Here is a 19,099-nt window from a genome sequence, read left to right as displayed (position 1 = left end):
TGTCATGTTTGAGACTACAGCAGAAAGGCACATGACCAGAGTGAGCCAATCACAAGGGTTGAGTTTAGAAGGAGAAAGTGATAAAACAAAAATAAAAAATAAAAATAAAAATCCAAGCTTTTGTGGCTATTTTCCAAATATAACTAAAATTGTAATTGTGGAAATTTCCAAAAGCAACTGTAAATTAATTCAACAATCTCATTACATGAAATTAGTTCCTCGCCATTTTTAGCTGTTTCAGATATGGATGGCGAGCTAATCTTTAATGAAATTTATCTCGGTATGAAACTTTTGAAACATGAAAATTGACATTGTATGATCTTCTTTTTTAATTGGGTGGACTATGAGATATACGTCTTGAGATGATTTCACATATTGTATAAAGTACGGATTATTTTTGTAACAGCACAACGTGCATTTTTCTTTTTATTCTTTCATTGCCAGACAAAGATGCTACACTGTGAAATTCAGTATTATTTACGGTATGCTTTGAATTGACTCCTCAGTCTAATGAACTGCACTTGGCTAGTTAGCTGGGAGCATTCTGTTTGTGTCAACAGCTCCCTTTGTGTATCTGGAGTGATTTATTATGTAAAAGAGGGTTGGATGGGTAGGGGCGGTGGGGGGATGGAGGAGCAGCGAGGGTGACACTGACCTTCCTTTAATTAACACTGATGGAGACCAAGGTGAGCGGCAAGATGATGAAGATGGATCTTCCCACATAAATCATCCTTCCTTCAGGCCAGTGTGTGTGTGCACTTATGTGTAGAATGCGTGTTGGCGGCGTCACCAGTAGAAGTAACCTTGTAGTGCACAGGTTAAATGAACATTTGCGTAGGTGCAGAACCTCCATTATTTACCCCTGTTGGCAATCCTTTGTAGTTTGTTACACAAAGGCTTAATTGATTAATCTTTCCAAACTCCATTTCTAAATGTTGGAATATATGTCATGTAGTTTACAGTTTTCCTTTTCATAAGAAATAGACATTTGTTCAACATTGCTATCAAAGAGCTTCAAGCAAAATGCTACACGCAGTCTTGGACGATTTGTTGTTGTTGTTTGCACCGCAGGCCTTCATATGGGAGGAACAGTCATCATTTCTTTCAATTATTTACTCAGACTATTTTAACTGCCATGAAGTGGCTGTGTGTGTGTGTGTGTGTCGGGGGAATCTTGTTAATAAAATGCACAGGTTGGACATTAATCATTGCAGAACATTTGCTCAGGTATATTTGGAAATCCAATAATGTCCCATCTTTTGTGAAGTGACTCTAGTCACATTCTGATTAAGATAAGCCCATGTGTAATTATTCAAAGAATATTTTCCGGTGCTCGCTGCTCGCAATCCTGCATGACTTCAAAAATGAATTCTGGCCTTGTATTGCGCTGCTATCGATATGTCATATTCAGCATTTGTTATTTTCTCACCGTAATGTTCGCTGCACGAGCTACCAGTTCCCTTCAAGCTGTGGCTGATACATACAGTATACCCCAGATAGCTTTTAGTCCAAATCATACTCTCAAAACAGCCTCAGAACCAAGTGAAATTTGACAGTAAAACACCTTCCAACCAACAGACTTCATCCCAAATCAACTACGTAAATAGAATTCCTCCTGTATATATATATATATATATATATACATTCAAATCCAGGGATATTGTGACTATGTTGTAGTGCAGAAATGCGATAAGTGCTTCACAGTTGATCAACACGTTGGTTTGTTCATTTTCCATTTCCATAAATTCCAGTTTGTGTGTATGTCGGTTGCAGAGATTGTCAGTGTCATTTTCGGAAATTGTTTAATTGAAACGTTCCCATCTTCATCGTTTCCTTCAACACGTTTCCAGACTTTCACGACATGCGTCAAGTCAAGTGTGGTGTAATATTCTGATTGAGACTGTGTTTAGGCAAACGAGCACAATTTATGCTCCAATGTACATATGCTAATGAGTTTGTTTATCAGTGAGCCGGTTGGTCGGCGGGCAGCACTCTGTGTGTCATTCTGCGTCTCTTGACATTTCCACATCTTAAAATGTTTCATGCATTTTTAGAGTTGCTTTCATATTTCCCCCCTGTTCTTCGTCGTCTCCTACCACTACAACCACATATTCATAAATTATGTATTTATTTATCATGAAAATCCGTTTTGGAATTAGAGTCGACTCCCACTTCAAAGACAGGAAACCTTTGATATGTTTGATTCTTGCCGAGTATCTGTTGGATTTATTCAATTTATGCAAAGCACCTCGGGGGTTATAAAGGTGGCATTTGAATATATTTGACTGGACTAAATCATATAATGAGGACAATTTCTGCCCCATATAATAACAGAAAGAGACCTAATCCCTCAATTTTAATGGATAATTTAGGGAAAATGTTTTGTAGGGCAAAGTGACAACAGTGGACAGACGTGATTATCTAATGTCTCCATGGGTTATGATGTATTGCTTAAATTGACCGGGATGAAGCGAGTCCAGTGTGTGATCCTTTTGTTCTCGTGGCTGCGTGCAGAAATGACGCATCTAGGGAATATCTTGATTCTTTTTAACTTCTCCCTTCAAAAGATAGCGATAATAAATTAGACATGACCTAATAACATATGGCGCCTGCGTTACTAAGCTTCAGAGGTGGTGTTTCTGGGCAAAGGGTTTGGTTTTCTTATTTGTAAATAGTAGCCCTTGCTGACTATAATAAGGGCTAAAAATGAAAGACCCAATGATGTATTCTTATTGTGAAGTTGAAAAGAAAAAGGTTATATTGGACATGTTCTGAACAAGTTGACTAAACACGTGATCATGAAAGGTTTCACGATGAATTGTCTCGTGTTAAACTGAACGAGAAGTTTAAATCCTTGTCGGCAATTTGGACAAACGCTTCTATTGCGAGTAATTCTGTTCAATGTGGACTTCCATTGGGATTCAAACCATTAGGGCCGTGTTAAAGGGGTGCCCCTCCTGCCCCCTCCATGTGGAAGAGTGACGTTTCGACGGTGGACCACTAATTATCCAGGTCTGGCCCTCAGCTGTCTACACGCTGGATCCTATTCAGTGGGTCGAAATCAATCCCTTTCACTCGTGTTCCATTGAATATTTTTACTTCTACTTACGGCCCGCTTCTGAATATTAAGACGAGATTTTCACATTTATATTTTTGCAACCGGGGATGGGATTGATGATAGCTTGTGGCAGAAGGGGGGGGGAGGGGCGCTAAGGGGGAGGATGATGGGTGAATGGCGGCACTGGAAATGACGAGCGGGCCGACTGAATGCTTGTCTATCACTCGCCATTCTCTTGGTTACAGGTGGTCTCTCATTTTCTCGACCGGCGCATAACTGACTGCCTTTATATGACAGCCCGGGCTCGCCAATTTGCATGTTCGACAGACAACAAACGGGCCTGTGCATGTCAAAATAGGTGGCGGTGCGTGACAGTTTCTACACAATGCTGTCTCCTTTTGCCTTGACCCTCGACCTCACGCCATGTCTCCTTTCATAATCAGGGAAAGGGGAAGACAGGGCGAAGAAATCATCCAGCCCTTCTTGCTGCCTCCTTCTGCTGCCATCTCTTTGGAATAAATCTGATACCAATGTCATTAGCTATGCCATTTCCCGCTCACTTTCTCACTGTCTTCGTCCCTTTTGTTGCAACTTGCTGCCTGTCTATCCACCCTCTTATCTCATCTTTTTGTTTGTGCTTTCTCTTAAACCCTCAAATTTAAAGAGAGGCTCATCCCAGTTTGTCTGTTTGTTGTTCAAGATAAAGTTTCAGCAGTTCTCCCAACCAGAGATAATGAGGTATGTCTACTCGAGTGACTAAGCTAGTGCCAAAAAAGGGGAATTATTATTTTTGGATGTGTATTTCCTTATGCTTGCAATATACATATTCATATGTGGCTTTAACTGACTTGCAAAAAAAAAAAAACCCAAAAAAAACATGGAACACAGTAACCATCAATTAAAAGAAAAAGGTACCACTTTAGAGCAGAATGTAGATGCATATCATTGGGTTCAGCTTATCAAAACGGTCCACTGTTCATCCAAACTGGTTCTCTGCAAAGCAGTCACAGGTTTTCTCATTATTCTTGTCTGATCCTTCATGAAAGCAATATCAACGTGCGGACATATATTAATGAGTTTCATACCATCATTCTCATCACTCTGACTAACGCTCTGATAGCGGCGAACAGCTAATTGCCTTTTAACCCCTGTGACATTCGCCTCATGTTTTGAGATCTCTACATAAAAAAATTGAGAACGTGTGACCGAGAGCGCTCCACTCCCGCAAAACTTCCATTGCACTGATTTGTGTAATTTCCACGTGAACTTTCTACCCTTGTTCCAGTAGATAAGAGAAGAGATTTAAAACGAATCAGCGTGTAGGAGCGCATATCCAGGAGTGGAGTGTGAGACTTAAGACATAATCACACTGCTGGGTTTTATGAAGTCTTATACTTTACATATTTAAGGAGACTGGTACATCATTATCTGCTGTTGAACGTGGCATTCTTAAAAGTCACTGTGGTATCGGGAAAAGGTGAACAGCAAAGGGGGCAATGGGTATCAGTCTACAGTCAAATAATCCTGAATTATATGATAATCAGAAGGACAGAAATGCAATGTCTTAGTCTTGGAACTTGTGTTAAGCAGTTTTTATATAGAATATTTCCGCTACTACGAGTCAACCTTTTGTTAAGTTCCTGATACTTCTTTTCTTAGCCACTCTGTCTCCTTCCCCCCCCCCCCCCCCCCCCCCCCTCTAATCATATATTTCATAAGATACTGTATATGTACTTTACGGACAAAAGAATTATACAACTATACTAACTTTACAAGTACTGTAACCTATATGGGCTGCATTTGCATTATCTTACCTCCAAAACTGATGTTAAAATCTTCTAATACTATATACAGTCATTTTTTCAAGGTTACTTGAAGTGATGAACAAACATACTGTAAATGCAATAGCAAACCATAATCCATGAGCGCTCTAAAGCTTCTGTGTAGTGATAATTACTACGCTTGTCATCGCAAGCGTCAACCTATTTGATATGTAAACACCCCGTGTTTCTGACATACACAGGGATGATCAGCCCCTTGATACACGCATACATTGCCTCTTTCTTCTGTTTGTTTGCCAGAGAAGCAGCGGCTTACTCTGGGGATTTATTTTTAATGTGTGTTAAATCCATCTCAGTACGGTGTGCTCTGCCATCACAAAGATCGGTCTTTGATATGGAATGTTAAAGAGAGAAACTCTAAAACCAATATCCGCTGTAGAGCTCCCTAGTGCAGTGTATTTTCACATGGGTAGAACCTTGATGTTGAAAACAATTGCAAACCACAATAAGTATATTGTGAATTATAGTGTTTGCAATGGGCACAATCAAAACGGAGCTTTACTGTCTTTGTAAAAGCAAAATTCTATGAACCCAATAATAGTGTTGCGCTCATGACCACACTATCTGAGACCAAGACTTGGCTGAGACCAGAACTAAGGTTGAACAGTTAAATTGTTTTAGTATTTGTTCTTTTACCAAGTGCTTCTCCTTATTAGCTCATTAATGAAGTTGAGGAATAGCAGATCGGGGCTAGTCTCGACCTGTCTCGATGGAAAATCTCATGTACAGTCACTTCAGAGACCGAAAAAAGACCAAGACTTTTGGGAGTGCAGTCCGACGCCAAAACCAAGAACTTCAAATTGTGGTCTCGAGTGTTACAACACTACCTAATAGATTGGCCAGTCATGCATCTGCTTTATAGTTCCATTATAATATTTGTGGATGCCAATATGGCTCATCACTAAGACTCAAGTCTTTGTCAGCATATACAGTAGATATAAAAAGTTTTTCTTTTCAAAGGCCAGGTTTTTGTAATATAAAAAAATTAGACCGCAATAAATCTTTTCAAAACTATTCTACTCTAATTAATGTGACAATAACGCTTACAAGTCAACTGAAAAAAATGAGAGGCAGTAAGAATAAATAACTGAGATAATGTGGTTGCATAAGTGTGCACACCCTCTAACTGGGGATGTGCCTGTGTTCAGAATTAACCAGTCACCTTCAAACTCGTGTTAAATTGGAATCGGCATACGTCTGCCACCATTTAAAGTGCCTCTAACAAACACCTGATGAATCTCAGCTGTTCAAGTAGGCTTTTCCTGACATTTTTGTAGTCCCACCTTACAGCAGAACCCTTGGTCCGCAGGGAACCTCCGGAGCAGCAGGGGGATGGATCTCATTGTTCAAAGGTATCAGTCAAGAGAAGAATTGAAATTCAAAAGAATTTCCAAGAAATTAAATATACCATGGAACGCACTGAAGACAGTCATCATCAAGTCGAGAAAATAAATGGCACAAACAACAGTGACCTTACCAAGTCATCGATGAAGAGACGAGAAGAAAACTGGTCATCGAAGCTGCCAAGAGGACAACAGCAACATTGAAGGAGCTGCCAAGTACATGTGACAACAATCTCCCATCTACTCTCAAAAAGCATTTTTTTCTGTTGAGTTGTACAGGTTATAGGTCACATTAATGGTGCAAAATGTTTTATGTTTTTCTCCTTTTTTTGTACCACAAAACCTGAAATTTAACCAGGGGTGTGAAAACATCCATTGCATATATTGTGTATGTATGAATACGTATATTTATTGTGTATATAAGTATACATGCTTTTATGTCTACATGTTTTTTTATGTACAGTATGTGAGTGTGTGTACCTATGCTTTTAATGATTGTCCAAAAACTGCAAAAGTTGCAAAGAAAGAAAAAAAAAAGTCATTTCAAATGATATGGTATAATAATACAATGCGATGGTCAGTGTGTTAAAAGCAGAGCCATGGATTTCTCTGGCAACATGCTCCTCTTTTCATACTTTTATATAAAGACTGTGGTTGAATGTGTCCACTGAAAAGCCTGTATTGTTTATATCATGCTAGTAAAAATGAAACACTGCTTACTTACTCTGGCCCAAAGAATGTCAATACACAATACACCGCTGCTCAAGATTGACCAAAAGGACAGTTTCAGCTTTGCGCATCTCAAAAGAAAAAGTATGATAATCGAATTCCACACTCATAGACACATAATTGTAGGAATTCTTGGTATACTATATCATTTTCTCACCTTGCGTTTCCATCCACAAGCTAATGTTTTTACATCACAGACACTCTTCCTCATTAGCAATGACAGCTAGAAATCACTCAGTGTGTGTACATGTATTCGGTTTGTGTGCACATATAACCATTATTGAATTTTGAATCGGGTATTTGTTCTTTCCCTCATCTTCAGTTCCTGTTCAACGCCCCTCTCCTCGTTTCAGGAGCCAGTTATTTATTTCCCTCATTAGCACGTTTCTTTCTATTAAAGAACGCCTTTTCATGCCAGTATTTTCCTCAGGGAGAGCAGAGAGACCTTTGCTCTTCTCGGCGAGGGGAGCTCACTTTCCACTTCTATTAAGTAGAGTTGAAACGATGCCTTCTGTGAAACCCCTACCCATGGCTACCGCCGTCTTTTTAGGATCCAACAGACTCGTTTGACCAGGGTGTGTACCCGAGACCAACTGCAGTATAAAAGGGAGAACTTGATCACAATATTCCATTATATGTGCACTGACATTCATGTCCCTCCCCTTTAATTGTACCCCTCGATAGAACACACCCACCCACCAATGTACAGGAATTTCCAAAGCCCAAAGACAACACAAAGAGTTCTCTTTATTTGCAGTCACACTCTTATTAACTTGTTGGAACAGAGCACATCAAAAGTCAGCAAAACACATAATTACTGGCATTAATATAACCAGCTCTCAGAGATAATCCGCTCTTCCAACCTCCCACCCGCCATCTCCTGTACTTGGAGGGCATGGAGGACGGGAATTGTAAAGAGAAGGTAGTGCACGGCTTCAAATCAAATGAGCTGATCAACGGACGTGAATGAACGCATTTAGTCAACAATTAGTAGATCTGGCAGGGATTGCTAAAGGCAGTGCTAAGGCAAATTGCAGGGGGAGAGTCAAAGGAGGCTTGTGGGATGATTAAAATGACCCGTGGTTTTGAAAGAACACACAGAAAAATATACTTCTGACTTTCTTCGCCTTTATACAAGCCCTAATCTTTGCTCCGTCGTTCTATATCCTCTGCCTTCCCGCGTTTCGCTAGCGCTCCTCGCTCTCAGAGGAGCTCGAGGTTTGTGTATGATGAGCTCCTGGGGGGCTCCAGTATTTGGCAGGAGGCTTTGTCTCTCGTAGGGGATGAAAAGGGGAAGATGGAATGAAAAGAAAGAGACAGAGGAGGTGGGTGAAAACTTGAGACCCCTGCGGGCACCTCTCTGCGCATTGTGAGGATTTGCCTAACAGCTTCACAAGAGGGTGTATTACATCTTCCACGGAACACAAGGGGTATAATCGCAGATCAAAACAAATTACCTATCTGTAGTCAACAGAGGTGTATGTCTGTCAAAAGCCCAGAGTTACATAAGATTCAAGTCAGCGCTAACTGAGCCTCTCTGATTCGGAGCGTGAGGAGAATTCTTTGACATCGAGGGCCTGCCTACCGCAAAAAAAAAAAAAAACTCACTGTGAAGAATAAAGTTTGGAATGAAGTCCACCAACAGCTCCTTTTGTCTTCCCCACCGTTGATGGGGAGGTGCAGTGCAGAGTCACATCTCTGTGCTCCCTTCCATCATCATCATCATCATTATCATCATCATCATCATCATCATCACCAAGGCCAATGGTGGAGGCGTCATCAGAGAACTTGTGTAGGTCACAGTGGACAGAGCTTTACTACAACACATTTTGGTCAAACTCCAAATTACATGGCATGAGAACTTGACTGCCACTGTACTGTAGCATGGAAATGGAATTATTTATGTGATACTGTATTGTGTAAGTGAAATTCAGTAAACTAGTATCTTTATTATATTTTGTTATAAAGTCACAAGTTGGGATCTGCCTTACAATGGAAACGTGCTCTGTGTTATCTTCTGCACTGTAAAGAAAAGTGTGCTGAGTGAAAGTTGTCACCACAGTTTCAAAGTCTAAGTGAAGAAGTTACATTCACTGTATCTCCAGGGGAATATAAATTAGTGATAAATGGTGGGGTCTAGCTGTCAACAGCACTTGTAAAAACAACATTTGTCTATTTATAAAATGTGTTTACCGATTATGTTTTTATATTTTGGTGCGTATTATAGCCCATATGTTCACTTTATCTATCCCATCGAAGGCCCTGACATCAGTCGAGGTGGGAGGGGGCAGTTTCTCGGCAAACTGTTATTTATGTACACTGCTGACCCTATGGCCGAGAGGTTGGCTCTAGTTCACACAAGTTATTAGGCCTCTGGATAGAAACAAGCTAAGAGGAAAACACATTTCTTTTCTAAAGGGTGCCATCAGCTTTTTATGGCTAAAAGTTTTTCTTTTCGAAGAAATTATTTTCTATTGGATACCTTCGACCTCTATCATGATGTCATGAAGGAGACGAAGCATTTAGCCACAGGGTCTGCAGCTTAGAGCAAAACCTAAGCGGTTTTTTCATGATCTTTTTACTTAAAACATGTCCAAACACCTAACAAAGTAAACCAGACCATCTGACACACAATACTTTGTGGAGAGTAATGAATGGCTTCATACAGCTCGTCCAATTGCGGTTTCCAGTTGGGAATTTGAAAGCATCAGTTTGAGCAGTCTGAGGAATGTGGCTAACAAATGTCACCTTAAGCTATCTCGTCAAAGGAGAAATGAGGTGTACAGCCTGAGATGTCTTTTAAAAAAAACATCGCCTTTGTTAGGAAATAAAGGGCTATTGTTAAAAGATTAAGTCTCCGTCCTTGATGTCTAAATCAGCTGCTAATTCCAGTGTCTCAACCAGGTGCAAGACAAAAGCGAGGTCTTGTGTGTTAGATGGCTAAAGTAGGTGTGTTTACAAGTCTCTCAGATGTCAAGCAGGTATCAAGCCATGTACCAGTTATACTGATACATATAATGACCCTCCTATTATTGCACTATTAGTTGCAAATTAATGTGTTCATGTTAATGACACCTCATTTTGACAAGAATAAGGGTGTGTTGTGACAATGGTTCTCTAAAGCATCTAACACAAATTACACACCTAATGACTCTAGGACATTTATACAATGTGTCACGTTGCATAGGCCGCTATTAGTGTAATTGGTGTAGGGAACAATAATCTGAATAGTTTTCAGACTTACCTATAAATTGAAATTGTTTTGTAGTATTTTGTCTCTCGCACATTTGGTTACACTTCGATAGGATCCTAATTGACTTTTCGCATCAATGTTGTATCGGTTATCAGTACATCATGTTTAAACAAGGCATTCAAACACCAATTGAAACACTTTCTGGTGCTTTTTGCCATTTTATGTACATGTGTGAAACTACCTTGTCTAGTTGTTCATGTTTAAGTAATGATGCAAGAACTGAAACTACTAGTAAGAGGAATCTCTTGTTTTTTTTTGGGGGGGGGGGGAACTAAACCTGAGCAAAATCCTAGCTTAATTGCTGACATAGTCATAGGCGATAGTGAAACCAGCCCTGTCTTACGATGACTCAGTAGTTGGTTTAAAACGGACTTGAATGAAAACCGCATTAGTTTTATCTGTGAGCTGGAATCAGTGGTGCTGCCTGGCAAGGAATCCCAGCAGTCAAAACAGAAAACAAGAGCTCGCAGTGTGCTCTTTGAGACATCAAGGTGTCGGATCTGAATTGCTTTAGCTTGGAGGGAGAATGGGTTTTTTTCCCCTCTCTGTGAAACCGATCCGTGAAGTGGATTAGAGACGGTTCTTCTTTCACTCACAACACAGCTTGAATAGTTGAGGTGGATGAATCCCTGCGTGAGTTTGTGTTTCAGAGAGCAGTCCTTCAGAATACACTCCGATATGTTCTTTAATTCTTCTTCAACAACAACAAAATTGAATAGAGATTAAGCTACCATGATACTGAAAATACTTTGCCTGATCTACTCCGTGGACCAATGGTTAAGCTCATCGCCTGCCACCGTGGGGGTCCTAGGTTCAAGACCCTGACCGGACCATCCGCCAACATCCCCAGGACTCACGGCTGTGGTGTCCTTGAGCAAGACACTGATACCCCGAAATGCTCCCCGGGCGCTTCAGCTGCCCCCTGCTCCAGTGTGTTCCATTAACATGTGTATGTGTTCACTGTGATGGGTAAAATGCAGAGAACAAATTTTATGTGCATGCATGCATGTTCATAACAATAAAAGGTGATTCTTCTTCTTCTTCATTTTGCGAATTATAACATTTCTAACGGGCTCAGTCAAAGCTGAGCTTAACTGTCCTTGTAAAGCAAAACTAAAAGGCTTGGCCAATGATGTTTCTTCTTTATTAGAATATTTGTAAATGACAATATGGCTGACCACTAACGCAAGTCTTGGGCATTGGTCAGTATACAGTACATAGTACATGTACAAGCGGCCGAGCACCTCTTTTGGCAAGGTTGGTATATGGCTCCATAAGAACTGAGTGACTCTATCTGTGCCAATAAACTCTGCCGCCTGGCAGACTCCAAAAAAATCATCTTTACGTCCCAGGAGTTGTGACTCAGGAAAGTGGATCATTAGTCCAGAATGACAGAACCACAGACACACTCTCATCAAACGTGACGATGGTGGACTAGGATCGCAAAACGGTTTAACACCAACATGTTTGGCAACATGTTTATTTCTCTGTTCAATATAACTTTTAGAAATGAGTAACATTTTTAGGGGTGCAAAAAAAAAAGACAGAAAAGGGGAGGCATTCTATCGTGTATAGACTCTATTATGTGCCATGTCAACGTTTGGTGTCAAGCCCCAATCGATGGTGGCCACGATAGGACAATAGAAATACAAAAGCAGCAGGCCTTTCTGAGACCCAACAATTTGCATGCAGGAAATAAAAAACAAAACATATTTTCCTTAATATGTCCCTTTAAATTGTGCTGCAGACTGCAGTTCCATTCCTAACTGGGATAAGTGCTATGTACTATACATGTTTGGAGTCGGTTGCGTCATATTAATTTGACCAATCAACGTCAGCATGCCAACATTTCAATTTGCTTTGTAAAATGCAAATATTTTGCAATGATTGATAGTTTTGACAGTTCTAAAGGACCTAGTAACATTTTCAATAGAGAGCAGACAACATAAGTTGAGTAAAGTGAACCTCAACTTGAGAAAATGAAAAACATCTTGCAGATGGAAGCGGTAAATCCCAGTGTTGTGTGTATGTTGATGTGGGTTTATGTTCTCCAAATAACACACCTTAACCTTGATGTTCCACTTGTCATGTTTTGTCCCACTTAGTTCTCATTTACCTTGTCCATTCTGTGGATTTAAGTCATTCGGAAAAAGTTATGAGTTCATAGAACCAACGAGATTGTGCACTCCAAGTTTTTGTTGTTGACAGAAGTACTAGTGCCTGCTCATGCTGCAGTTGGTTTTCAAAAGTGTGTTATTTACTGTGTGATGAGTGTGTTGATCACTTAGAAATGTAATTGTGCTTGTCGATACTACTTGGCAATAAGTGTCTCATAAACAATACCGTGAACCTCACTTCGGTAGCACAACATCAAAAATTAATTAGAAAATCCTCCAACATTAAATAACTAGATATAGATAGAAAGCAATCAGAATCTCTGAAATCAGGGTGCCAGTCTGCAGTCTACCTTGAGGGGTGTGAATGTATGCTGAAATAATAGTGGGTGAGTGTGACGGGTAAGCTGGCACAGCAGGCATTAAATTTCAGAGGTGAATTGAAACACATGCAGCAATGACACACCTGGGGCACTGACACATTCATTAGCACATAGGCAGATTTGACACTGCTGGAAGATGTAGCGAGGAGCTGCTGTCAAGGACTTGGAATGCTGCAAGACTGGCACAAACTATGGGCTGGGTGCTCATCGAGTGTCATACGAGAACTGGCAATGTCTTGTATCCTTTTTAAAAAAAAATAATAATAATTTATATATGACTTATTTTTTTCTCCATCGCTGTGCTGTTGCAACACACTGAGTGTCATCATTTGCATGATTTTGACACCCCGATGTCTGGCTTCTTTGTCCTCTCTCCAACTTGTTTTCCCCTTTCCCTCCCTCTCTGTTGATTCCAGTCAAGCGCGTTCTCTGCGTGCGCCGCTCCTCTTTCTGCTGATGGTGGCGGTGTCATCCATGCCAATTATGGCAGTTTGAGCAGGTGGCTCTTTGCAGGTGGTAGAGGATTAATCCCTGTAAAGACCTCACTTCATTAGGAAATCCGTTTAATGTGGCCAGTTGATTGATAAATCTCCCAGACCTCTCTTAGAGTCCACAGATTACTGCCAAGTTTGTCGATTATATGCTAGGTTGACCTCGATGTCGGACGCACATAGAGGGAGTAATAGGAAAGGTTTTTTATTTATTTCTTTTTTTATTTCTGTCATTCATGCTGAAGTTAGTTTCTTGGGCTGTTATGGCTTTACCTGAGTTGGAGTTGTTTCACTCTTGTAATGGGATTTAACGCTTGTAATTTATTTCCATTATTATTATTTCCATTTTTTACCATGGTTCGACCCAATTTTTTTGAGAAACCGTAACCCAACATACACTGAATAATATTAGGAAACAATATCGGAAAACTTAAATGCCAGCATTGTTACCACTTCCAATTTAGAGTCTATCTGTGGTTGCTCAGCTATGTTCATCAAATAGAAACTACATTTGCTGGGTTTTGTAATGCTTTTTAAAACGACACGGCATACACAAGCCATCCCCAGACATCTGAAAAAAAAAGGAGATGTGTTTGGATCATTCGCCGCTTCGCTCTCAGTATGTGAACAAAAATTGATGATAATGATGACAATGATCAAATTTTGGACTAAGCTATGAGACTGACTAAAGACCACCCGCACTCTCCAAACTGTATCATCCCCATGCATTTAAATTGAACACTGATCTCTTTAACTCATCCCGCTATAATTTTCCATCCCAGTATTATCACAATTACCCTGCAAACCAGGGCAGGAGGGAACTGCCCCCGTCACTCGTGACTGCCTACATGACACTCTTGGGCCTGTCATCTGCTGGGATTAGTGAATCTCTAACAGACAACCCCTTCATCAAGGCTGTCAAACAAATGCGTCTCCACAGCTCCGAGATGCCTACAATATTTAACGCCATGGGCGAATGGCGAAGCAGACGGAATGCCCCCAACACGCAACCCCCCTGGCAGACTCAAAGTTCAAGACATGTTAGGCTGTATCATTCTCAAATTTTGAAGGAGAGTCTGGATTGAAGCTGATGGCACCTTGACTTAATGATTGTGACAGAGAATACCCAGTGTCTTTCTCAGGTTTCACCATGGCAGCGAAGTGAAGTCAAATTATATTTGAGGACATGTTCATCATCAACTTGTGTTGATATACAGACATCAGCATTTCAAATTTTTTTTTGCAATTGGATTGTTTGCCAGCAAAACTTCTAGCATTTTCAGTTAATTAAATGGAGGGTGGAGCACAAGCATATTTTTCATGTTTTAAAAAAAAAAGAAACAAAGGCTATTGTCTACGAACTGAAATATTTATCACTGGGAATCATGCTAACATATAATTTAGAACTCTACCATAACACTGATATACTTTCATATATCATAGGTGCACGAACTTGATCACTATCATCTAAAAAGAGAGTAGCTTCAAGATACAATCTGTCTATCAGGCAATCAAACACGCAGTCATTCTTCTTCCTGCTGCCACCAAGCATGTAACTATATTGCTTCGCCTGGTGCCCGCAGCCTTGTCAAAATATGACAGAAGATTCCACCTTTTTTCCCAGGGTGAGTGCTTTAATTACAGTTTGGCTTGTGGCCTTACCACATCTGTACAAGTGTCAACCCAAAGTTCATCTGTTCATCATGTGTTTGGGTGAGCATTATGTGGAAATATGTTTTTTTTTTTTTTTTTTTGTCTTGCTACGTCAAGACATGTACCGTCATTACTCATGCTCGCGATCACATTTCTTTCAAAGAAGCTGGCATCACGACTTTGATATCTAATATTTTAATTGCTGCTGGCGGTCATACATCTTCCTGTCCTATGCAACAGTAAATGGAAAAAGAAAGCGGAGGTTTGGGACAGACTAATGTACTAAATTTCATTTGTTTTGCTTTCTTAAAAATATAATGCAATGACTTAATTTCATTAGAAAGTAATGTATATAAGTTAGTCAACTATAGATCGTCATATTTTAGACAACGTTGCAGTAATTTTGCCTCAGATTCGCTTACATTTAACAGCAGTTTTCATTTTAAGCTGTCTTTTGGTATTTTCATTTCCCCTGTTTTTTTTTTTTTTGTCCATACCCAGAGCTGCAGGTGGCAGCACAGACTCAGAGGACATGAAAGGCAATAGTTCATCAAAGACATTGGCACTCAGCGTTGGAGGGCTTTTCAATAGCCCCTAAGGTACATACTTTGACCTTTGGATATTTGTTATCCAGATAAAGTGACATTGAGAGGAGGTCAGCGTCTCACCGCTTAGCTTGTCAGTCTTTTTGTAAGGGGGTGTCATAATTTGCAAGTGCACAGCCTGTAATTTTTAATGTCCCGACTCTCCATATTCATGCTGCATGACACGTCAACATTTCTGAGGTGTTTCTGATGATGAGGCATGAAGATGCGTTAGGTCTTTGCTGAGGGTCAGTTAGCTGTTTATGATGTCAAAAGAGGGAAGGAGGGTTAAGGTATTTTGGCTGCAGGGACGTTTGTTTTTACACTGATTTACCAGACGTAGAGCTTTGCATATTATTTGGACTATTGTTTAACCAATTCTGTGAGAGTAAGGTTGTTTATAAGACTTTACTTTTCAAACTTTCCCAAGGTGGATTTGGACTGTATCAGAATGTGTAAATGTGAATGCAAAAAAAAAAAAAAAAAAAAAAGAAGGAAACTGAATTTATCACTGTATATATTCCTCTGTTAGTCAAATACTTCTAGTGAAAGGGCAACAAATCTCTAGAAATACTCATGGGCCTCTATGTGGAAATCATAAATCTACATTGTCACACACATTGAATACTCTGATTCTTTACTGGTGCTGACCCCACATCTATCACCACAGTTGGTTATATTGTCTAGGGGTTGCTGTATAGTTCAACTTGTCCCTCCAACCATATCATCATTCAGCTCTCTGTCGCGGGAGCTGTGATAGCTGCAAAGTGAGCGCTATCATCCTGCTGAAAGGCGTATGTGTGCCGCAAAGTGTTTGAGGTTGCACATCCGGGAACAGATCATGGGTGGTAAACACTACAGGAGCAGAAGGAGAAGAGGTCAGTTTGAAGGATGGATCCGAGTTTGCATCAAGGTCATTAAAGCGCACACATGCACGCCATGCAACAAAACCCTCATAACTCCTACACTCAAGCAATGCACACGCTTAGCATAGCAATACCACTACCACCACCAGTGGTAGCGCAACAGCTCACTTTAGTCATGCTGACATGTTGGTTTGTCTGTCTGTACACACACACTAGCCTCACTATCCCATTTTTAATTACTACACATGATCAAATGATTACTGATTCAGTTAAATGGGAATCAATAGTAGATTGTGTCTGAAAGCTATTTGTTTTCCAACTTCATGGGCATATATCAGTGTATGTAGGGCAAGATCAAAAATTGCTTTCTCTCTGTGTAAACCAGTTTGTTCCACTCCAATACAAGCAAAAGACACTCATTAACTTCTTTTAACTCTTCTAAATTTGCACCGTGTGAACTAGTCAATCAGTATAACACATAAAACGTAAGAATGTAGCACTGCCAAATTTCAGCAGTAAACGTTTATCTGCGCTGGAGGCAAAAGTAATGATTGTAGTAAAACAAAACCACGCAACGCCATTGTTATTTCTAACATGTCACACAAAACACACGCACTCACACACACTTTCTCTAGATAAGCACAAGTTGACTTGTCATCTTCATCAATTACTTTTATGTCCTGCTTTTCACCTTAATGGCCGCTGCATATTCACCATGGGACTCATAGTGCTTTCTCCGGGAGAGGACACACACACACGCACACATCCGAAGGACTCACTCACACATGCACACGAACGCATCCACTGTCAAAGGCGGCTGAGTTAGATTTACGGCCCTGGACCATCACCTGTGACTTAGCGCCTGTGAAATTAGTCACAAATAGCATATTAGGGCAGCTAATCAGGCACGTCTTGGCACTTGGTTTTCTTTATGTGCTCATAAACGCGGGAGTCTATGGGTGCCCTTAGGCCTTGGCGTGAATGATCATCTTGACCTCCAGTGAAGCACACACAGCTGAGCAGGGACTGGCTGTACGTAAGCAACGGGTGCGCGCGCCAAATTGGGCTTTGATACACCGAGGTAGAGGACAGTGTTCCATCAAGAAGCAATACCCTTATGTTTCATTGCAATACGTTAATACCGATAAACTGTGATGAAAGAACGTGATGATGCTGATGGACACGTTAACGAACCAAGATGAAACAAAGTCTCTTTGTCAGTTCCTCCACTATACAATCACTAGTTAAAGCTGCATACTTGTGATTTAGTTTGTGATATACGTGTATTTCCCTTTTTAGCCAAGTGGCACTCGTCCCAATGTATCTCCTGACGAGCAGGTGAACTGTTGGACACTGAAATCTCTGGCACCGGCAAGAAACCTCTTACCCTCATGAAATAGTAAAGCTATCTCTTGTTCCCAGACGCAAGTCTGTCAAATGAACAGGAGAGGTCACAAGGGTTGATAAATGCATTCGAGGATGGTTTCAGGAATGGACGGAGGAGAAGGAGGAACGAGGAGGAACTCACACGTCTCTCGCACTCTTTGGGCCCTACTGAGGCAATAGCATGTTTTCATATCAGCAATCTGGTATGATGATTTACTTGTAGTAACTGCCCGAAGAGAGCTCAGCGATTTTGCCCTTCATTGACTTAGTATGGCCTCACTTAAATTAGTCTTTATTTAAAGTAGCTCTCTAAATCGCTCCCCAGCGCTGTCTCCTCCCCCCAATCTCTTGCTTTTGTGATTTTTCCATTGAGGAGATGAATTTGAAATTTCAATCACAGAGTTATTAAATATTGATGGGTCTTCGAAGTCGTTAACGAGGTCTCTGCAAGGACGGGGGACTGGTCCCTTCTGTTCCCCTTCTGTCTCCACTTTGCTGCAGCTCAGCCACCTTGAGGGATACAGCCAGGTCAGAGGTCACTGTACCCAACCATAATCTCCTGACTTCTATGAGATCCTTTAATGTCACACCAGTGCTATTCTCTTTGACATCAGCTTTTAACTGGCTCTCATCATACATACCATATGCAAAAAAAAAAAATTCACAAAACTTTCAAATTATACATTATGTAGAGCAGCCTTTATCCTCTGTTTGAGTTGTGTCCATTATAATGAGAGTACTTGTGTGTGATTTGATATGATAATAGACATCTTTAACTGGGTCCCTGCAGACCTCCTGTGTGTCACGACTGATCACTTCTAAAGGAATAAGTGCCTCCGGGCCACCATAGAGCACAGCAGTGCTCAGATGGTTCAATACACTTTACTATAAAACCAAGATGAGACACCTTCTTTCTTTTATTGCTGCTGCTGCTGCTGCCGCTGCTGGAATGAAACTACTGCCATCAAGTCAAACGCTATGTACTGGAAATGTGATCACACATATCTGACCAAGTTTTAATTGTGTGAGTGGCAGAGTCCATATTTTGAAGGTTGAGACACGTTACAACTAACCGCTGGCAACAAAATTGAGTACGCAATCACACGCAACACAATATTCCCCGCTGAAAATAATGGGAATAGAAATGTCTTACATCAGGGTCTACCGCCATTATAAAATGTTATTGTACAAGCAATGTTATTTTTCAATCATTTTAACATTATCATCATTTATACATATACAATAACTTAACCACTGTTACTTGTAGAACATAAAAGCAAAACACTCACTTTTAACGTTGATGACACATGTTGTCAAAGGTGTAATAAGAAGGTGAGTACAGATGTACCAATGCAACAATTTTTTTACATTCTTAATTGACAAATGCAAAACAAACAA

Source organism: Phyllopteryx taeniolatus, chromosome 6 (assembly GCF_024500385.1).
Source record: "Phyllopteryx taeniolatus isolate TA_2022b chromosome 6, UOR_Ptae_1.2, whole genome shotgun sequence".
Taxonomy (NCBI): domain Eukaryota; kingdom Metazoa; phylum Chordata; class Actinopteri; order Syngnathiformes; family Syngnathidae; genus Phyllopteryx; species Phyllopteryx taeniolatus.
Note: the sequence above shows the minus strand (reverse complement) of the source record.